The following is a 23,579-nucleotide window of genomic DNA, read 5'->3' as shown; positions in this document are numbered from 1 at the left end:
TAAAAAGGAGTCTCTTTTATTAGGAGGTGAGAAACAGTTACTTCTCTGCCACATGCCATCATCGCCTCCACAGCAGTGGTCACGACTGCATTGGCATGCAAGGCACATTACAGCCCTTGTTGGGGAAGAAATAAACCTGGGATTAGGAATTGCATCTATCTCAGTGTATCACGGTGGGGTCTCTGAGGATTGGCAGCATTTGTAATTTCTTGTTGAATAAATATAATATACTAGGAAAAAAGCAAAAGATTCAGGCTTACTATCCTTATAGGATCCTTACAGGTTAGGAGGGTTACTGTAAAAAGGTTTTCTGAAACACCACTAATTATCTGTTAAGAATGTAGTCAGTCAGTCATCATCACCTACAGTCACCAGGGTATTTTTCTGTAGTCGTAATAGTACTAGCATTGCAGGGTATCTAACTTTATTTCTGTGTAGCTATCGTTAGCAGTCGGTCCGTGTAGGTACATTAATTGTTGTTCTGTGTTGCTAACATTAGCAGTTGGACATTAGCAGCTGGCCTGAGTAGTTAGTGGTCAGTTGGCAGTTCATCTGTGCAACTATCTTTAGCAGATGTTTCTTTTAATTAGAGTGGATGATGACAGCATTTTCACAATTAAAGGCAGAACTATTTTCTCATTTAAAGACAAAATAATTTGCACCCAGTGCAGCTTTTTTTCACTAGAGGCCATGATAATGGATTAACTGTAAATCAACTGGTTTCACTTGAGACCAGAATGAGCCTCCTGAAGTGTTTTAATATGTGCACCTTGTGCATGGTAGCATATTGTTCTTTATTTTAAAAAGCATTTTAAAATTGTATTTGTTTAAATGTAACTGTAATGGAATACAGTTACCTTTGTACCCTAATTATGTAATCCTGTTTTATGTAAGCCCTTACTCCCCAAGCCTGATCATCACAGAAGAGTGAGCCTGACTAACTGAAGGACTTTATGCCGATGGCTGTCCTATTACAGACAGAAGTTTCACTTAATCTCAACGCCAAATCTGAACAGGTGCAATTCAAATGTGCATTCCCTTGGCTGCCATTGTACTTGAATAGACTGAGTTTGCACAGTAGAGTGATTCAAGCACTGTGAAAGGTGCTCTGTATCCGACCCTATTATTCTACAACACTGCAGGAGTGCCATTTATAAAAAGGCTTAAAATGGAAAGCAAGTGTGTGGTAGTGTGTCTGGTAGCCTCAGATCAGGAAGTGGCTGTGGAGAGGGGTGTAATGGAGTTGGTAGGGGATTCCTGCCTGACTGTGCACTAATTGCATCCAATGGCTGGCGAGTCATCAGCCGTGCCCACCCTGGCGCCAAGGGAAGGGTTGGCATCGGGGTGGCAGGGTGCGGGATAGAGGAGGGCTGCCGCAGCTTTGGCGGGTAAAAATAGATGCTGACAGATTAGTGGAGCATCTGAGACCCGGATAGGGGATCGGAAAATCCGCTCGCCTAATGCCAGGGACAGCTGAGTGTTTCCGGTGGGCACAAAGGGGACACAATCTGGGCATCACGTCTGACGCCCACGCGCAAAACGGGGGAGCCTCGGAGTGGGTGTGTGCACATGAGTGAGCACGTGCCACACAGTATAGCATGGGTGTGGTTTTTCCACTGGGACCTGCAAGGTAGGCAGAGCTCACGCCCTCCCACTGAGAATTCACACAACAGGTGTTTGGGCTGGGCCACCTGTGGGGCCGGCCGCCTGCTCGCACTTCACACCTCGTCTAGGGAGCAAACTAACATTTTCCACTGGGCTTGCCATGCTTTTGTTAAAGACCAACACGTTTCTGGAGAGGCTTTTACAGCTCTTTTTACAAGATCTGTAAGATATGCGTGTGTGCGCAAGCGTGCACACGAGTCAATCTGCATTTATGTGAGCGCCTGCGTGTCTATATTTGTGTATCAGTCCATTTAATAGCCAACAGGCGCAGTGTGGATTTGATTATATTGAAACCTCCCTCTGCTATATACAAAGAAACTGTCGGCCAACAATGGAATCAATGCAGGCCTGGGCTTTTTTCACACTCGGCCTCCACATAATCTCATTCATAACAATGAGAATCTCATTTCCCACATTCTAAAGGTCAGTGCACACCTCTGATCACACTTTAATAAACATCATTCTCAGCGTTTAATTTAATTTCAGCAGAGCAGGAAACTCATAGGCAGCCATGCACATGGCATGCAAAATTCATCCGATCGTCCCTTTAATTGCTTCAATTTTACAGTACAGAGAAGAATGACCGCAATCACAGCGGAGGAAAAAAATAATGCACAAATACACAGCAGGCACACATCTGCCGAATGCACACACACACACACACCCAGACAGGGAGACGATAAGTGGAGCCAGTCAAGTGCCAGTTTTGGTTACATTTTAATAAAATAAGCCTCACAATTTTTTGGACCTGCACCAAGTAGTGGCTCCACATCTCTTTGTCATCACACATTTTAACTCTCACCTAAATTGGCAAACTGTACCAAACAACCACACATGCACAGTCAAACACACACACCTATGCACACATTGCACACACATGCCAACATGACACAAAGCCTGGCACACCGGGCACACTCATTACCGCAATGCCAAGCTACCAGTTGCTAAGGAGACCTGTGGGAGAGGGAGGGTTCCTTGTTGTTGCCATAGCAGCCGGCTCGCTCCCTGCCAACTCTCTCCCTCGGGGAGAAACAAGGCAAGAGGTGGGGGGTGAAGTGGGTAGAGGTAGGGGGCAGCGGTTTAATAGGGCTATGAGGTGCAGAGGAACTTCATTAGCCATCAGTGTGCGCCGCACCAACCGCTGCTCCCCATGAATGCCTATCCACATGCAACACTTCAGCCTGCAGACTTCCACTTACTCACGCACAGCCCATAGACTCCCACTTATTTGCACACCTATATGGAGAAGAAGATGGAGAATGGCATGCTTAGAATGAAAAGCAGGGAGTTGGGAAGGGAGGGGTAGAGGTGGGTGGATTTTGGAGGGTTGGGGGGGGGGGGGTCGAGTGTATCTGCAGGGGGAGGAGGGGTTGGGAGGGCAGAGGTGGGTGAAGAACAAAAAGAGGATGGGGGAACAAAGGAGAGTTAGAGAGGGTCTTGAATGTGGGGGCCCGCTTGGAAGAGTGGTAGGGATGTGAATAAGAGAAGCTGAGGTAGTTAAAGGCTGTATGGAGGCATTTCTCTCTATAACCTCCTCCTCCCATCCAACCTTGACCTTCAGCTACAGCCTCTAGCCTTCAAACAATGGAGTAACCCACTGCAGCCAAATACACATAAGATATGGTGCATATGCTTTTTCTGTACACAATGCAACCACACAAAAAACCCCACAAATGCAACCATGCGTCTGTAATGCCTGTAAGGTTATATTATGAATATACTATAAGATGTTTTATCATTTGTGATTATCTTATACAATTATACAAAGGTAAAGTGTGAAAATATTACAGTGCTGTTGACATATTAAAGCCCCTGGAAACTCAAATCCACAATAGCCTTCTAAGTATTAAATTTAGGGCCTCATGTACATAATGGCAGTTTATAAAATGATTAGAAATTAGCTTTTATCCAAAGTCAAAATATTGTCATTATCTCCATCAGGTTAAGGAAGGAGGGGATCATGCAATCGCTTGTATGTGTGTATGCCTGAAGTTTGTCCACAGTTGCTCTCGCATACTACTGGAAAAATCAGCCTAACTTTGTTTGGTGGTGCACATTCATGACTGGACCTCTGGGATTCACAACTTTTTTTTCTTTTAAAAATCATCACATTCTTGTAAACACCTTCAGGAAATTTCTTCAAACTTGACAGAAATGATCACTTGAGCTCAAGGATGAACTGCTTAGATTTGCTTAACTTAAGAATTCATATGCTAATTATGATAAAATTTCACACAAATGTCTAACAGGATACTAGCAGTGCTAGCTACTAACATTTAACTACATGTGATTAAATGTAAATGTACATGTGATGACAAAGTAAATGCAATCGCAACCCTAACCTTCCATCCAAATATTCTTTTCTGGTTGCCTTGTGGAGATCTGCACTCTACTGAGTGACCTCTTCTGGTTTAAGTTTAGTTCACTTTCCTGATACTGGGTTGAATTGGATTTGCTTGTGCTCTGACATTTATTGCAAAAATTACGTAATTAATTCCAGAACCAGTCATTAAAAAATTCAAGTCAGTTGCTGAGTCGTCCCACTCAAACAGGTGCAATAAAATGTCTCTGCTCCCACCAAGTCAAAGCGAACTGCAGCTGAAGCTGTCATATCGCTTCAGACTCTTTGGAAAAACAGTATTTCAGCTCACAGAAATCTATATCAGTTTAAGTGTATGCTATATTTGGGCATTTTCACTTTTCATTTTTTTATTTTGTCATCAGACACCCCTCTACGTCAGTTAAGTGAAACTGCCATCTTTGCTCTCTTCAAAGCCACCGGACTTCTTTGACAAAAACAGTCATTTTACCTCAAAGAAACACTGGAGTTGCTGGTCTACCATTGCCTCGATCCAAGGCAAGTAAGTTTGCATCTGAACTTTCGTGTTAATATACAGAAGTCATACAGTAACACAAACAAACTAACAGTGGTAGTCCAGCAACCCCAGTGTTTCTTCAAGGTAAAATGACTGTTTTTGTTAAAGAAGTCTGGTTGCTTTGAAGAGAACATAGACGGCTTCAGCTCACAGTTGCAAAGGGGTCTGATGGCAAAGTAAAGCAGTGAAGATTTTTTTTAGGTGGTCCTTTTTTTAGGTGGATAAAATATGTTTTGTTGCTGTCCCCATCTAAAGCGGTCCACACACAACTACAACTACATTGCTTTGCTTCCACTGGGACTTCTGAAGGAGATGTCAATCAAAACATGATTTCTAATAGACATTAGGATTTATTTTCACTTGGATTTTTGTGGATGCACATTTCCAGACTCTAAAACTACTGTGCACATTGAAATGCAACTAGTAATGCATGGATTGAAAAAAAAACATAGTCAGATGCTTAACTGCAACGTAACGCTCCGTTAAGTCACTTCTGACTCTCCGTGATCCCCTGTTTTTTGTTTCATCATAGCCAAACACACTACAGATGTTGTCGTTGACATATCTTTCAGTTTCTGTTGTCACACTGTGCAACTATAAAATAGTGATTTGTTTGTGAATGATGGCTATAAATGCTACCTGTTAACGGAGCTGTCGAAAACACTAATGGATGATTGACAACATTTCAAGCTTTTCCAAACAGCCAAGGCTCTTTCCTCTTATCCCACAAATGTCTCTGTGATTATCAGTTGTGTCCTTGTTTTTTTCTTGATTTGACATTTAATTGTCAATATGTAACGGGTTGTGCAATGAAATTTTATCTATCATCCTCATGCGGCAGCTCAGGAAGTACAAATGGTTTTGGCAGCATTTATCCATCAAAGTTTTCAGATTTATTCATTTGGGAGGAGAAGCTTCAGTTTCACATTCAGAGAAGCTTACTTTGATTTGGATGGAAGGAAACAGAGAAAATGGGGTTTTAAAATGTATCCGTATTAGCCAGAGGTGGGAAGTAACAAAGTACAAATTACTTAAAACTACAAATACTTCATTACTGTACTCCCCAGTTTGTAACATAAATATCTGTCCTCTTCACTCCTTGCATTTTCAATAAGTACATATAACACAAAATAGACGTAATGAGAAGCAAATGATGGAAAAGATGGAAAAAGGTGAAACAGACAAGAGAGGGAGACTCAGGTGTGAAGAAAAGTTGAGCTTCAGTTAGCTTTTCACAGAAACAGCTGATAGAAATGTCCTACAGCTGGCTACTTTTTACTTTTATACTCGGAGTACATTTCATAGCCTGTGCTTTTTCACTTCCACATGAGTAAAACACTACTTGTATTTTTTACAAGCCTCTCTTTACACAAATATCTGTACTTCTACTTGAGTAAATAATGAATGTATCTCTGATATCAGACAGGGCGAGATTAATGAGATGAGTGGTTTCTTTGACCACATCACTCAAGACTGTCCTTACAACTTAAAATAAATAAATAATGACAATGCATGACATGACAGTAGGGCTGGGCCTCATCCAAAACGACATCTGGGTATCATCTCTGTGCTAAAGAGAGGCTAGACCCAGGTCGGACAGCTATCACCGTGCCAACACCATGTTATCCATCCCTGCCATGATGAGGAGGCAAGGCAAGTTTATTTATATAGCACCATTCAGACACAAGGTGCTTTACAAGGACTTAGAAATACATTAAAACAAAACATTAACGGAACATTAAAATTGCAGAGGATGTGCTAAGGGCTTCCATCCCCATGGACAATTTGGTGAACGGACTCACTAACAAGCTAACAAGTTAGCTGCACTGGCGAGCTAACAAAGATAACATTAATTTTTCTTTTGTTTCTGTTTGTTTCTTGTTCCTGTAAAATCTTTATTTTAAGAGGGATACAAAAATATGCCGAATACAATTGATAATAACAAAAAAACAAGAGGAACATAAAAAACAAAAAGAAATCGGAAACACAATAAAAAGAGGTTATTTGTCAATCCTTTTAGTGTTTCATTTCATTTTATTGTTGAATTAGTGAATGTTAGGTTTCCTTTCAGACCATTTGCATTTGTGGATATAAAACTTCCCACATAAAATTAAATAACTTAAAATAAAAACATGATGGGTAACGTAAACAGTGTTTTTCCTGCAGGCCTCTATGATGTGTAACGTTAGATAGCCAAGCATTATTAGATCTTTGTACAAGAATGCTGCACATTTAATGACTCACTGATGCTGATGAGATTTACTGCTTCAGTGTCGAAATTTGGTACCGAATGTCGCAAGCATTTTTCAATACTTGACAGGATTGAGGCAATTCAGTCAGTGCAATAAAAGTTTGGTACCCAGTCCTACATTACATTAACATGCATATGAAGTAAGTGAAAATATTACTGCTTAAAAAAAAAAAAAAACTTAACAGAACATGACCAGCATTTTAAAATCTTTCCTTTTTTTTCAACTGTTGGTGGTCAGAACTACTGCCGTGGTGTAAATCCAAATGAAGAGAAAAAAAATGTGTTTCAAAATTAATCCATGTTAGTGGACACGGCCTCAGAAACAGGGTACTCATGAAATCAAGGAGAAGAGATCTCAACTGTAGGGTCAAAGTGATTTCTGTATTCAGGAGCGGTGCTTCAAATATTGACTGCCTGATAACCCACGATGCTCCTGGCTGCCTCAAATTCCAAGTACCAGAGTACAGTACGAATGAGTGAGAGAGTATTGATTTGGTCTGAGTGAACTTGGTGTGTTTATATACAGTTAAGAATACCACCCACCACCCACCTCAACCTCTCCGACCCCAACCCGAGTTTGACCAATTCAACGCCGGCTCATAAGGAGAGAAAATGAAGGATGGTGAGAGAAAGACACGTCGGACCAACAAGGAAAAAATTTACCCCTCCTCCCTCTTCCCTCCCTCCTTCCTCCCCCCTCCTCCTCTCTCCGTTTCCTGAAACAAAAAGAGCCCAATTAAGTCAGTTTGAGTTAGGGTCTTCTGCATGTGTGTGTGGGCAAAAACGTGTATCCAAATCATGAGTGTGTGTGCAATAAATGGAAATAGGGGGGTAACGTACTGTAAGTTGTAGAGACTGGGGCAAAGGGGGAGGAGGAAGGTTTGTTGGGGTTGTGGAGGGAGAGAAAGGGAAGGATGAAGCACTCTCTCTTTCTCTCTCTTGCCTAAGAGGGCCAAACTTGCTCTCAGCTCCTCGACGGGAGACGCTGAAATATTAATCGCCACGCTCCAGCCGCAGACTAGTGAACACAATCGCTTCAAACTCCCACCCTAATGAGTGTGTTCATGAATGGCTAATGTGCACAGATGGGGGGCTGATGACTGGATAGATCGCAATGGGGGGGTGAGGGAGGGAGGGAGAGGCGGGAGAGGAGGGAATGAAAGGGGGGGAAAGTGAAATTTCGGCGGGGCGTGGTGGTGGTGGTGGTGAGGGCAAAGGGGGTGCAGAGGCGTGCCATGACCTTTTAAGAGCCTCCTGAAAACTTAATTAAGACTAGCCCAGCGCTACTCTCTTTCTATTACTCCATCTCCCACATACACACACACACACACACACACACACACACACTCTGGCTCATACTCGCATGCCTGCACACTCACACACACACACAAGTAAAAAGATTGGGTCGCACTTTATTTTACAGTACACTAATAAGGCGTAACAAGCCGTACTTTGTATTAAATTAGAATAAAAAAAATATTTGACAGTAGTTACACCCTTTAGTAGACCTTTATTAGTTTTTATTAGAGGGTAATTAGGGGCACATTAGAACAGAACTGTACTGTAAACTATAGTGTATTATTTTCCACTTTTAGACCCTTATTAGAGTTCTTCTGAGTGCTATTAGGGGCACATTATAACAGAACTGTACTGTAAAATGAAGCGTCTTATTTTCCACAGTTAGACCCTTACAAGACTTTATTAGAGACACATTATAACAGACCTGTACTGTAAACTAAAGTGAAACCACATATCCGTTAGTTGAGACACATCTTCTTCTGCTGCTTTCATACAACTGGCAGAGCAGCCAAGACCTCAGTTCTTTTGGCCTTTGTAATGTGTAATGTGTCCCTAATTACCCCCTAAGAAAGTCTAATAAGGGTCCAATAAAGGGTCTAATCCTGTCTAATAAATAACATATTATTTTCTACTTTTTGTCTAATTTGATACAAAATAAGGCTCGTTGTGTCTTGCGAAATTCTCTGTGAAGCCTCATTGTCACACTCCTCCCAATTGTTTACCCCTTTGCCCTTTTGCGCACACCCCACCGAGCGGATGTACAACACATTTCTGGGTATGAAACTTCAATATTACTCACGCAGGCTTTTTATGAACACATCAATTTCTTGCTCATGCTAGCACACACACACACACATACTGGAATAAACAAAAACACAAGTAGACATTAAAACTGCAAAAGCAGGTATGTCTTTCTTCGCCCCCTACGTTGATACATCTCAGAAAGAGGATGGAACAAATCCACAGGGCCCTGAAGAGCAAGGTGAAGAGCTCTTTCACCTCAGATGGCTTCCACAGAGAAGCTGGAATTACATCTCAATGAAGGTTTGACTGAATCCTAACCTGCTCAGGTCGTGTAGGCCAAAGCGCCCTTTCAACTGGAGCTTGTTCTTTGGGAATGTTAATGCTCCACATGCATCTTTTATATATCTGAATCTGACCTGTTCTTGCACCTCGGGGATACATTTTTTCCTCAGTATCACCCATCATTGACTATCCTCCTCATCATCTTTTCGAGCACTGACGTCGGAAACATTTTGATAACATGTGGAGAGTGAACAGAAATGCGGGTTAACGCGTCTTCCCAAGACTCTCCATTACCATAGAGGCCACATAGGGATTAAGAGCACCCAGCGTGCAGACGCATATACAGACACACACACACACATCCACAGACATGCATATACACTCCAGCATCTAATTAGAGGAAAAAGATGCTGTGACCTAATTCCTAACCTCTCCTCAGCAGTCAGGATCGGGGCCTGGATTGGTTGGATTATGGCGGGAATGTATGGGAATGGAAAGGGATCGGATGCAGGGGTAGTGATGGGAAGTATTAAAAATGATTAGCCTGTATATGGGGAGACACAGCGAGATTTAACTTGTAAGCGTTGTCTCATTTAAAATGAATTCAATATCTTCATATAAGCTGCAAATGTTGGAGACAGGGTTGAGACAACAGAGGCAGAGACAACTGAGACACCGTTATGTGACTGCAGCTAAATTTAAAGTGCATCATGTAATTTATAACGTGGCTTTGTTAAACACTCAATTCTGATTGGTCAATTACAGCATTCTGTGGTCTGTCATTTCTGATTTGCAGTCCGTTGCTATGGATAACAGAGGGTTGCTATAGATACATTTTTGATCATAGACTTTCAGAGGCAATTTTTTCTCATCCAAGGACCGCTTGTAAGAAATAAATATATCACGGAACCCCTGATGAATGTCAGCTGTAATAATTTGACTTGATTTGGCCTGTTTTTACATATCTACTTAGTTACAGAACAGCGCAAGATAAATATAAGGACAGAAAACATTTTTACTGGGAGAGTGCCACAGACCCCTGAGGGTGCCTGAACCCCTATTTGAGAACCACTGCCTCATGTATCACATACCATACATTTTACTGTAAACAGTTCCTTTTTTAGAACAAATTAAACATAAATAAATATTTAGGAGAAATGTTTTTTTTTTATTATTGTTTCACAGCAGTTACGTTCTGAAGCACAAATAAACATTTTCATACAAAGCTGGATTTTGTGTGAATACAGCCAAAGCAATCCTCAGTCTCTTGCCCCTGTGTGTGTGTATATCTCTCTATGCAGCTCTCACACACAGAGAGCAGAGGAGAGAGACAGAGAACGTGACGTAACCGTCAGTCCAGAACTCATAACCTGCACATTGTAGCGGCTGGGGGAGGCTACACAACACTACTCAAAGGCTCAAGCCCAGAACAGTCTCCAGCAAAATATGAGGAAAATAAGAAAATACAAGCAGAGGCAGAGATTTTTTTTAATATGATACTAAACATTGTTTTTTGTTTTTTGTTTTTTTTAGAAAATGTTGTATATTATGTCTTTAAACAACAGCTGCAGTGGTAACTCTATGTTGGCGTTAGCAACTAACTTGCTAAGTTGCGCCAGGACGCTATATCTGACACCCTCAACTGGCCAGATTCTTATTTAACATACAATGAACAACAACAATACATTATTTTTACCACTGTTCATCAATGTTTGGAAGATGTTTTTTTAAGTGACCAACATTAAGTTATCACATTCTGGAGACTTTTTACACTTCATCTTCTCAGTTTATGTTGTGAGGCGTTGAAACCACAAGATCAGCCACAGATGATATATATAAAAGATTTGCCATATATAGTACATCTTAAAAAAAAGAGAGTCCTACTACAAAAGACTTTTATTTTTTTACCTACAAATGCCAACTCAGTAGGATGCTCCCATGCAACTGGGCACCAGCTTCAGACTGTACCTTAAAAACTATCAGCACCTCCAGCTACTTTAACTGAGCAGTCCTGCCTTGACTGCCAACACACACTCGGCATGATAGAGGGAAACCACTGGAGGTACTGAGAGGGGAATTAACCTTTGAGAATAAACTGCATTGGCGATGCTCACTGTACTTTAAGAGGTTGAGTTCAAGAGAGATTCACAATTTAACTTTGCTGTCAACAGAATACTTGAATGCATTTATCACCCCTTGTCTAACTATGTCATCTAAATTGCAAAATAAAGTGGATTATGTATGCATTGTGTCAAATGACTAATCTGCAACTTTGATGTTGAACCTGCAGAGACAAAAGGGGCAATTCTATGTAGCCTAGTGCTTCCATGCAAACCATTCCTAATCTATGTTGAGTATTTGTATTGTGTTCTCATTGTCACTATGTCTGCTTAGGGCTGAGCCATATTGAATATGTTCAATATATTCCAGTATGAATTAATGTGTGATAAAGCACATAACCATATTGTTGAGAATAATTAAAGAGTCTCTGTTTATTTAAAGTGACTACTTGTTATCTTCACAGTAAAGTTGATCCAGACTGTGAAAAGCTAACTTAGTTAGCAGCCAAGAGTCATTGTGATTTTTTTTGCTGTGGAAAATAAAATCACAAGAGAAAATGCGAGCATTGTTTCTGTATGAGAGGCCTGCGGTTTTAGGCTGTTATGATTGTCTTTAGCTGACTTGCAGCTGCTAACTACAATCCCAATTCCAAAAAAGTTGGGATGTTGTGTAAAATGTAAATAAAAACAGAAGGCAATGATTTCCAAATCACTTTCAAATTATTTTCAATTGAATGAAGTATAAAAAATATTTAATGTTCAAATCCATTGACTTAATTGTTCTTTGTAAATATACACTCATTCTGAATTTGATGCCAGCAATGCATTCCAAAAAAGGGTAATGTTTACCACGGTGTAACTTCCCTTTCTCTTTTAACAACACCCAGTAAGTAATTTAAACTTAATTTAATTAAGTTTTGAAAGTAAAGTTCTTCCTCATTCATGTGTGACTTCAGTTTCTCGACAGTCTGGGGTCTCCCTTGCTGTATTTTGCACTTCCTAATGTACCACACATTTGCAATAGGAGACAGGTCTGGACTGCAGGCAGGCAGCAATCTTTTTTACGACTAGCACATGCAGAATGTGTCTTGGCACTGTCTCGCTGACATAAGCAGGGGCGTCCCTGAAAAAGATGCAGTCTGGATGGCATCATATGTTGCTCCAAAACCTGTATGTACCTCTCAGCATTAACAGTATCTTCACAGATGTGCAAGTTACCCATGCCATGGGGCTAACACACCCCCATACCATTATAGATAGTGGTTTTTGAACTTCAAGATAAAAATATCAAGATATTATTCATAAGCCATAGTCTATCACCCAGCCCTATGTCTGCTTTTCTACAAATTCATTTGTCATCAGCCTCACAGGCCAAAAGACAGACTGGTAGCATCATTATCGAGCTAGCTGTACCCTGTGATTACCTTGATGGCCCCCGTCTATCCATCACATAAAAATTCCTGAAGACAGATGCATCTGGATGGAGGCATATTTACAGTAAGTGCGTGACTGTGAGCCCAACTGAGGGATTGTGTGTGTGTGTGTGTGTGTGTGTGTGTGTGTGTGTGTGTGTGTGTGTGTGTGTGTGTGTGTTGGTGTGTGTGAGTGCGTGTGTGTGCACAGAGGGGATGATGGCTGCATACGCATATTCTCACACATACACACACACACACACACAGAAATACACATCTGTCAGCAGCTTTGCATGAGCTGATACATGTATGTGAGAAAGTGCTACACCTCTGTATGTTGTGCGTGTGTGTGTGTGTGTGTGCACGTGTGTGTGTGTGTCACAGCACTCCTGGAAGGGGGCTGCAGCGTTTCCGCCTGAGTGCGACTGTCAGTGGGCATCACTCAGCCTGGCAGTGTGGCAGGACGCGAGGATCATTAGTGGACACGGAGGGAGCGAGAGAGGGAGTAGAATGGAGGAGAGTAAAGGAGGAAAGGGGAGAGAGGGGCTGTGACTGTGTGAGTCGGGCAGTGCGTCTTAATATCCGTCTTGAGAGCATTACACACACAGCAGTGCACTTTCCTCTCAGTCACGCAATCGCCCCACCATGGAGACCCCATCGCGGCCCCCACCTCTGTCATTTTCTCCCCTCTGTCACTCTCCCTTCATCCATCTTCCCCCCTTTCACCCTGCATCTCAGATTGACCCTCTCTGTCCCTCCCCATATCTCTCAAGCCGTGCCCTCACTTAAGCACGGTGCGTTGCAGCTTTTCATTTCCCCAGCTCCAGATTTATCCATCCTACTTCCCTTCTTCTTCGCTTACATCTTTCCATTTCAGCCCATTGCTCCCATTTTCACCCACTCTGCATCGCTTCTCCTTGCACTAAGCATCATTGCTAGTTGACCTACTCTTAACCGCAAGCAAGGTGAAACAACTGTTCTACACATGTGAGACATAAGCTCTTTTCACTTCTGTTGCGCTCTCCGCCTCAGCACTTCATCACTTGCAGTTCGTGCCAGTCGTTCACTCCTTCCACCGTCAGCTTAATCATTTGTACATTGACCCATCAATCCATCCATTTGTCTAACACTTTGTGTCAGCGTGCTTCATGTCGACCGCCACACTCCGCCATCACTGCTTTCACAAACTCACCCTCTTCAGTCGGAGTGATCCCTCTGATCTCCCTCCATCCCTCCAGGTCCGTGACCTGTGCTGCGATGCCCTATGCTGAGTACCAGAATCAACATGCCTGACATTTAACAAACAGAGCAGCCTCTACAAAGCTAGCTGTGTTAGCACAAGGGCTAATTCTCCCCCTAGTTTGCTTACTCAGTAGGTTCCCAGGTCCGGGGATCCATCTGTTTGCTGTACTGACGTAGCATTTATCACACACAGATTAGGCCTATTCTGTAATACATTTGTCCCAGTGAAACATTTGTGAGCTTGCTTTTGGCACCTGCTGTGAGTGTAGTTTAGCATTATAGCCCTGCTGATGACAACAATACAATCTGGCCAGATGCCAGCCCTGCTGAAAGATTGAAGGTTTTTGGATGGCGTGGAGTCTGAAATGAATGTGAGCATTTGCACAAGGAACACGTGACGGATCAGGTGCGACAGCAGACAGTGTGGAAACTACAAGGCAAATAAGGCCACAGAAGCTTTGTCATTTGAAAAGTGGCACATGGGTCCCAGCTGACTTTACACTGGACCCTAAAATCTAGTGCTGAAATTAGGCGTGGGCGGTATCAGTATTAGAAATGAAACAACCTGAAAATTTAATACTACAATTATAGGGACCAAAATAATCATGATTATCAGTGTCATTGTGGTTTTATTAAAATGTGCTGAAAATGTTAAAAAGCTACTGATACACACACTGAAATCAGTTTTATATTGAAAACCCCTCAGTGATTTGAAATGGCATCATGTCCTTTGCAATGTCAGTCTTGTCACTGATGCAAAACAAACCCAAGTTATACTCTGCGCCAGTGCCTGGAAGACTGTTGCTAAATTTGGTTGATGCTGGACAGTATTTCCGACGGGTTTTTCAAAGCACTGTGATAAAATACGGTTGCTACGATAATCAAAATTTGAAATGAATGATACTCATTTTCAGCAATTTTATTGCAGTTTATAGTGAAACCTACAAGGCAATATGGTATACCAGGGAATTAAGAAATCCTGTAATCATATAGAAAAACAGTATAATTTTCAGTACCGCTTCTCTTTTTATTAAACTGATACAAAGGTGTATCGAGGTGATTGTTGTGCACAACACTTGCCACAAGAGGGCCGTCTCTCTACCTGTGGACAAGGCAGCGCAGCTGTACTGATAAACATGGCATCTGGGGGACAGTAAAAAAAGAACAAAGGCTCTGCTCTTGTTTAGAAGTATTTTGGGTTTAGTCCAGATAATAAAGGTAAGCCAGCTAACACTGAAGACCACTGCTTTGTCAGAGCAGCATAGCATAGTGACAGCGTTACAGTTGAGCGAGTGCAAGAAAATAAGTGAAGCAGTGAATTTGTCGGTCTGACAGTAAATGTACAGTTTAGATTTCAGTTTGTCAGCGAATAAAAGGCTACAGCTTCTCAAGACCAAAGCAGAGCTCCTGAGTGTGTTCTGAGTGGTGTTGCATGGACGATCAACTACGCCGACGATGAGAGAATGCTATCTGCAGTAGAGGAGAGTTGAGTTGAGCCGTTTTACTCAAGTTTTACATAAATACCATCGTAATAAAATGCGTCATGGTAAAATGTCAGGCATTAAGTTATGAAAAAATAGATCTCACCCAAGTCTAGCTGAAACAATTAACTTTAATTATTAGTCAGTTATTTTATGCCTGTATGTTCCAGTCTTTGTCCCTATGCTCTCTTCATTTTATACACTAAACAATTACTCTATTAATTAAAATAATCCATAGCTTAAGCAAAAAATGTAAATAATCATCAGCCCCAGCCCTATTAAAATCTGAATCATGCTTTTATTTCCATGAGGGGATTTGGCAATTCCAAAGTAATTACTGATCTTCATGGTCAAACAGGCTGAAAAGCTCCCAACCACTCCAGTCCCTGTCATTAATAAACACCCATCTATCCTTCAGCTTCCAGTCTATCATCACATTCAGGTAACATCACACCTTCACCACACATCCTCTTCACACACACATACATACACCTCTCTCAAGAGGAACATCAACGTCTACACAAATTCCCTTGCTTGAATTACAACCTTTTCCTAATCACCATTCCAGACACACAGTCCTGGAAATGTACGAAGACAGCTCCAAAAAAACGCACACGGTCTCGCTCACACACACACAGCCTTGACCCCCGCAGCATCCCCTCAGCTGCCCCTCTTGCACCTCGGCAGCACTCATCTCGATCTCTCCCCGGCCGCTCTTTGGGCATGGATCACTTGTAAGGATTTGAGAAAAGACTTCGCTAAGCTGATTGCTAAAGGGGAGGGGGGCAAATTACCGTTGCACAACTGCGTAAAAACCTTCTTGGGTCATGACTTGTCTTATGTAATAGATTGTGTGTACGTGTATGTGTGTGCGAGTGTGTGTTCCCGAAATACCACTCCTCCCCCCGCAGCCCCTACCCCACGCCATTTACCCATTTTGCACTAATTGAGGGATCTTTTTTCGGAAGCTGTTATTGCACGCATTTAATTATTTATTTTGACGGGAAGCAATCTGGTGGCTAGTGAGGAGATTGTGAATGTGTGTGTGCGTGTGAGAAAGTGTGTGTGAGAGAGAAAGAGACAGAGCAAGACTAGGTCAGCGTAGCTTTTTGGGTAAATGTGTGTGAAGGCAGAGCCACTGTAAGCAAACTGTACTGCATGTCTGTGGGGCTTTGCATGTATGAACGGTGTATAAGAAATTTTCTGTGAGCGTATGTGTGCATGTGTGTGCGCGTGTGTTGCATCTCAGAGTGCATGGCTTTCTGAGTGCAATGGGAGTGCACTAATGGACGCACACTTGAGCTGAAGTGTGCAGAGTGTAGCTGAAGTGCAGCCAAGTCTGGCTTCCAGTCCTGCTTGGAAGCCCTATAATCTACTCTCTACTATTCCAGCTCTCTTTTCTCTCCTCTCTTCCCTCTCTCTGTGTCTTTCTATCTCTGTCTCTCTATCGGTTTAATATTTTCATCCTCTTTTCATTGACTAAGCCAGCCGCCTCCCCATTGTCTCCCTATTAAATCACTTTATCCTGGTTCTGAGATGAAGACACACGGATCAGCATAGTCGTCGTCGCTGGCTGACCGTGGACTTTCCTTTTCTACTTCGGCCCCCTCTTCCCCTGCTGTGCAGTGAAGAGGATGAAATAAGGGAAGACGACATGTAACCACCAGTAGTCTTGACCTTTATCAAGCTCCGGCGCCTGAGGCAGGGTGAATGAGACATTAAGAAAATGACTGAGCATTATTAACCCCTATTTACTTACACACACATATGTGGCACACTGTCTGGTCTGAATAATGGTTCTGATGCCTGTTTCGGTGGCTGGCACGTCCCTGACTTAAACTGACCGAGTTAAAGGGATAGTTTAGATTATTTGAAGCAGGGTTGTATGAGGTAGTCAGGTCAGTGTATTACCGTCTGTAGATGGCGATCGACCACCCCTGTTTGGAAAGGCAATGAACTAATGAACTGCCAGGGTTCAACGTTCATGTTTTTTTCACTTGCCCAAAGTCAGTTTTTACTTGCCCGTATACATTTGTTTTATTTATTAGCAGTTATCAAATAACAACAAAGATTAAAGTTCATTGTCATGTTTAATTTAAATGTCTATGAAATGTCAGAAAAAAGGGAAAATTGCCCATCCCAGTTCTTCAAAGTACAAGCTATGTATACCATGTACATGTATGTGTACATGTGTATGTATACGAAAGATATTCAATTTAATGTGATAATAATTGGAAACATCAGCATTACTTTACATTATATTACTCTGATAATTAACTCCCAATAAAAATAGTTTTGTTCTTTTTTTTACCACTTGAACATTCAGGCAAGTGAGTTGCTAGATTTAATACCCCAACATGGCATTTTACTTGCCCCGGGCAAGCAGGTAGTCCTTATTGTTAAGGTTTAAGTGCATTTTTTTAAATAATATTTTTAACACTTTACTGCTGTCAAACAGGCTTTTCTGATGGGAAACTGCCTTTATATGAGCCGAATATCACGGTCTCCAAACCAACCAAACTCCATATGCAAAATCAGCAATTTTACCACGCAGAACATAGGAGCTGTTGGTCTAACCATTGCCTCAATCTCTGATTTCATTTGTGTTTTTGTGTGATCTCAGTGGATAGCATGTTAGGATTCAGAAAAATCGCAAAATTGAGGTCAGATGGAGGCAGCAGTAGACCAGCAACTCCCATGTTCTGCGTGGTAAAATTACTGAATTCTCTAAAGGAGTTTGGTTGGTTTGGAGAGAGCGATGTTTGGCTTATATAATGGCAGTTTCCTATCAGAAAAGGCTGTCTGACAGCAAAATAAAGCGGTGAAAATATTCTAAATATAGCAACATTGATTTTTAACTTTTTTTAAGCAGCAAAAATACCTTTTGTTACTGGCCCTGTCCACAGCAGTTCATTGCTTAGCTTCCATGCTGGTGCCCCTCTCTGCTTCTCCTACCTGACCAGCATCAACTGTAGCCAATACACTGACTATCAGTAAGTACCTCATACACCCCTACTTCAAATAATCTGAACTGTTCCTTTATGGATAAGCTACAGCTGAACGATAAAACTGGGAATAACACTTATGCATTCTGCGTCACGTCACTTTAGAAAGAAAAAGAATGGCAAGACCAGCCCGGCCTGCCAGCTCTGATTGTTTAACTGTGATTGATCCCTTGTTGAGCTCCAGCTTCCCAGCACTCCCGTGAATGCCAAGTCCTGTTGAGAATTGATGCTTCATTATAAACCAGCCGCACAAGTTCTTCAAATGATGCATCAGGCTGGGAGAGAAAACCGGACCTGTGAGGGCCAGATGTTAACCCTGACGGCTGCAGTCCCAGCCAAGCTGCACGTCTAATGATAGATCATTTCCCAGTCTCTCGTCTTCTTCTTCTTCTTCTTCTTCTGTCTGTCTTTCCCTTTTTAGCACGTGTGTGCACGACTGGCGCATGTGCATGTGTGGCCATCCTTCCACTCCAGTCAATCAATGAGCAGAGACAATTCCCCGAGTGACATTTACGGAGAAGAAAGAGAGCCATTTATCACTTTAGTTTTGGGATAATAAAAGAATGACTGAATGAGCCAGTGTGTGTATGTGTGTGTGTGAGAGTGTGTGTGTGCCCATGTGTGTGCGAGGGAGAGAGCGAGAGCTAAAGATGAAAAGGGGATTTCAAAAGCACATGAAAGGAGCAGGAGAAATGAGCGAGGGAAGAGGGAAATGAGTGATAAAAAGGCTACTTTGTGGGGAGGACTGAGAGTGTGAAATAGAACAAGTGAGGAGAGAAGAGAAGGCCGTGAGTGACTGACAGTGAAAAAGAGAGCAGGAGAAAGAAGGGTATGAAAAAAAAAAGCCCGGGGTACGGAAAGAAAAAAGGCAGAGAGACAGAGGAGGGGATAGAAAAAGGCTCTCGGCGTAGAGAGAAGACGAAGGAGAAAGAGGGGGAAGAGACGGAGATGAAAAAAAGGGTCCAAGAGAAAGAGAGAACGGGGGCGAAGAGGAGACAGCGAGGCAGACGTGCTGGGTTCATTCAGGGCTATGAGCAGACTCGGAGTTCAGACCTCACACGGTCAGCATACTAAACACCGGACCCAGTGTCCTGACCCAGATTCATGCCACTGACATACAAATCCGATCGGGTTGGGAAGAATTTCACCTCCCCTCAAAAGCACAAAAACACACACCCCCTTCCTCGCTCAATCCCCAGCTGGTCTCACAGTCACCTCATAACCCGACAACCTCGCCCCAATCCTGTAACCTCCCCACACATATGCTGGCTCCCACACAGATTTGCTCACACATGGCTTGTTTTACACGTACAGATGTACACGCCCCGGCAGAACCGCTCACGTAAAGCGATTTCTTTCCAAGGTTAGTCTCCTCTTTTCAGCTCAGGTGAGCAGACATTACAGCTCAGCAGGGCACTGCCCCCCATATGTGCCAACCTTGAGACCTCAAAAATAAGGATGATTTCTAAACCAAAGCAGGAGTTCTGGGGTCTGTCCTCCCCCTGAAAATTTGGGGTTTCATAGATTGTTTCCTACATTCTGATGAGTTTTAAATAACGACAATAAAATAATAAATCCACATTTTGCATAAACAGACCTGCAGATGACCTATAATTGAAACTAGCTGTAAAACACAAGGGAACCAATTTCTTATGTATAATAACACAGAAATATTAATGTTTTACAAATGTTTTTCCACACTATAAAACCAAATGCTCAAAATAATTAACTGTAATAAGTAGTGAAAACTTAGAAATTGTTTAGAGGTTGTACTAACTTAAAATTTTTACTTGAAATTATTCAGTTCTGATAACTTATCAAGTACATGTAACATTAACTTCAAATATTTGAGCTCTGATAAACTCCAACTTTTGAATTTTTGAATCTAATTTATTGAGTACTGCTAAGTTAGTTTACAGTGTCAGACTCTTAAAAAAAATGCGCCACTCCTTTAAAACGTTCTGTAAGAAACGGCAATCCTTCTTTCCAGTGTGAATTTTCTTTCTCTTAGTGCTCTTCAACTCCCTCAATGTCTCTCCCTCACTGAGAAGCATACTTACCAAATCCCAGTTTTCCTGGGAGACTCCCGTTTTTCATATCTCTCTCCTGGTTTCCTCCTGAGGTTACAATTCTCTCGTATTTCTCACGTTTGGAGCAAATTTCTTGTTCTGTACAGAATGCATAAGCCCTAGGACTCTAACAGTCTACTGTTTCCACCCGGACAACAACACAGCTACACCAAATGACATTTTGTGACGTGAAGGAGAGCTGCTCGCACCCATCCAGTTCGCCTTAACACAGCTTGTCCTCCTCCATGTCCTCAGTGAGTGAGAGATGGAGAGAGGAATACAGAGTACTAAGAGAAAGAAATGGTACAAATTGCAGATGTCCTGGAAAGAACCATTTCTGTTTAATGAGAAAGTTTTAAAGGAAACAAGAACATTTTTTCTAAGAGCAACTTAACTAAAATATCCTTTGAAAAAAATATTGCATTTCAATTTCAATTAATTTTCCTTGTTATTGTACTCAAATTAGAAATTGAACCAGGTCAGGTGAAATGCTGTGGTCCCAATATGTTTTCCAGCTAATAATCATTGTTACCAGAATGCTGGAAACAAAGTCTATGAAATTAATTTTTTCTTGAGGACAACCCTCAGACTCCCCAATTTGGTTTTGAAATCCTCCCTGTTTTTGAGGTCTCAAGGTTGGCAAGTATGCTGAAAAGGCCACATCGATGTATCAAGGAGAACTGGATACAGCGGAGACATACAGCTCTCTTACACTTCACAAAACATTTAGTGTAGATTTATTTTTGTCCAGGTGCAAACAGTGGATTTTAGATGCTGTAATAGTGCCCAAAACAGGTTAAACTATATTTTAAAAAAGGTGTCAAATTGTGCCTTAAAAATTACAGGAGAAGTCCCGCCCCTCTCTGCTCTGTGGTCCAATAATAGTTGAGTACAGAGCAAATTTCTGAGCCTCGGCCAAATTTCTGTTGTTGCTGCATTGTTGTTCGGGTGAAAACAACAGACTTTTAGAGCCAGAATGCTGTAACTGTGCCAAAAACAAGTTGTGATGACAAAAATGGGGGGAAAAAGTGTCAAAATTTGTGTTTTGCTAACACTAGCTAACTTAAGATGTGAATATATGTGGCTTTTATAGGTCCCCCAGGAACATCTTTTAACCATCTTCAAAATGTGCTTTTCTTTTCATCGTTAACAACATACATAGGACAGGTAGAGGAAACAGGAAGGACAAGGTTGACTGATGAACAAAGCATATAACGAAAAGGGGTAGGACTTAGGAAGGGGCATCCTGGGAGAAAATACCAAGAAAGGGCAATGAAAAACAGGAGTCAACCCTGAAAATCAGGAGGTTGGCAAGTATGGCTGCGCCAGCTTCCTGACCAGCCACTACCTGAGGTGACCTCCAGAGCCCAATCCATCAGCCACGGGCACACGGCTCAGCCGCAGCATATCCACCAGCCATTAGCATAACAAGCATCTTTCTTGAACATAACTCTTACTCCTCCTGCTCTCCGCTTGCCCTCCTTTTTTCTATCCACCTGCTCCAATCAGTCAACGTTAACTACATTTCCCTTTGTGAGGCGGCTCCCTCCATCACTTTTCCGGGGACCGCCAAGCTCAGGTAAACTGATCGACGGCCCTTATACGCGCTCCCAACCCCTCCCACAATCCTTTGGCTCATGACAGGGGCTTGATGGACAGGCGGAGAGGAGCGAGGGACCCGGCACGTGGCTGCCAGGAAGGGTCCGGAGATGGAGCGTTGTGAAATACACCGTTTAGCTTGGCATACATCATCTCTTTCTCAGGGACAGACATGGCAATATGCGTGCACGCAAACACACACATTTACACACATGCACATGCACACGGCCATCAATCCCTTGCATACAGGAAGAGATATCCGACGAAGAGAAAAATTGAATTAGGAAATATGGGCACCGTGATTTGTGGGAAGCGAGTTTTGTGGCCGGGAGAGAAATACAGCTCGGAGCGCACTTCATCTTGTAGCGAGAGCAAAGAGGAAGAAGCATCTGTGTTGTTTATCTAAAGCCCCCATCTAGTTACAATGACTTGATTTGAAATATTCATATACATGTATGACAAGATCAGGCCCATTATGTTCCTCTCTCGGCGGGGCTTCACTGAATGGAGTGAATGGAAACCCATCAGTCAGTGTAAATTATGAAGACAAGATACATTACATAAGCCTATAGATGGGCATGAAGAGGAGTATTATTGTAGCCCTGTATCAATCACGGCAACACACGTTATACAGTGTCATCAGTATGATAATATGCTATAGGCTATTTCAAGGATAAACCCGCCATTATAATATTTCACAGCGCACATAACCAAAGCAAAACACATTAGGCTTTGTGTTGTGTGCATCATCACAGGGCATTATATGGGTTATGTTTTAGATGGATCTGGAAGTATACAAATGGCCCTTCAATCACAATGAACCACAAATCATATAGCCTATAAGGGCAGCAACTAATGAGTCTTTCTCTGATCAGTTGAGGCAATTGTTTCAAATTATCCAATCAATAGTCAACAAACTGAAGAAAAGTTGCCCCAATACCAGAATTTTAAACTTTGACACAATATTATATGAATAGTAATATAAACAACGATACTCGAAACCTCTTTCGATATCATGACAAATAGAAAAAAAAGTTGTAGGCACACAAAAATGGATCACTTTTTTCTTTTACCATTTTTTTTTTATTAACAACCTGCACACAGTGATGCTATAGAAGAAGTCACTGTCTAGTTTTGCTGTTCTGCAAGCCAGACAATAAAGACTAAACTGAACCGTGGTCTTGAATTAAAACTTAGCCTTACTGTGACAGAGTAGGGCAATTTTGAAATACTGACAAGCCAACCACAAGGGATGTCCAGGAACCACGACAACCAAAAAATTTGTTCTTTTTCTTAGAAGCTAGGTCCCTCTTGTTTTACACTTCAGTTGTCCTCTAAATGAACGAATCGGTTCTTCGACAAGCAAAACAAGGTTTGCAAGATCAAGGCTGGACCGATACTGTCTCTGACCCAACTTCAGACTTGCTTCATGCAGTTTTAGTTTTTATTTCATTAACCTGTTGAACTTTGTGTTAGCATGCTGCAAGGATGATGTGGCTAGCATGCCGGGTTGCTATTGGACTAATGTTGTAAATTTGAAGGACAGTCAAGAGAAAGTGAACGTTAAGCCTCATTTGAAGCAACCAAATAATGA

The 23,579-nt window shown here is 42.0% G+C and overlaps 1 protein-coding gene across 2 annotated transcripts in view; it reads right to left on the bottom strand.

Moving 5' to 3' along the window:
* Nucleotides 1–23,579, bottom strand: part of LOC146321820 (forkhead box protein O6-like) — a 56,429-nt gene that overhangs the window by 9,406 nt on the left and 23,444 nt on the right. The window lies entirely within an intron of this gene.

The sequence above is a fragment of the Lutjanus erythropterus genome, chromosome 9 (genome assembly GCF_056507025.1).
Source record: "Lutjanus erythropterus isolate fLutEry1 chromosome 9, fLutEry1.hap2, whole genome shotgun sequence".
NCBI classification, from domain to species: domain Eukaryota; kingdom Metazoa; phylum Chordata; class Actinopteri; order Lutjaniformes; family Lutjanidae; genus Lutjanus; species Lutjanus erythropterus.
The sequence above is the reverse complement of the archived record's forward strand: the minus strand, read 5'-3'. Positions and strand labels throughout refer to the sequence as shown.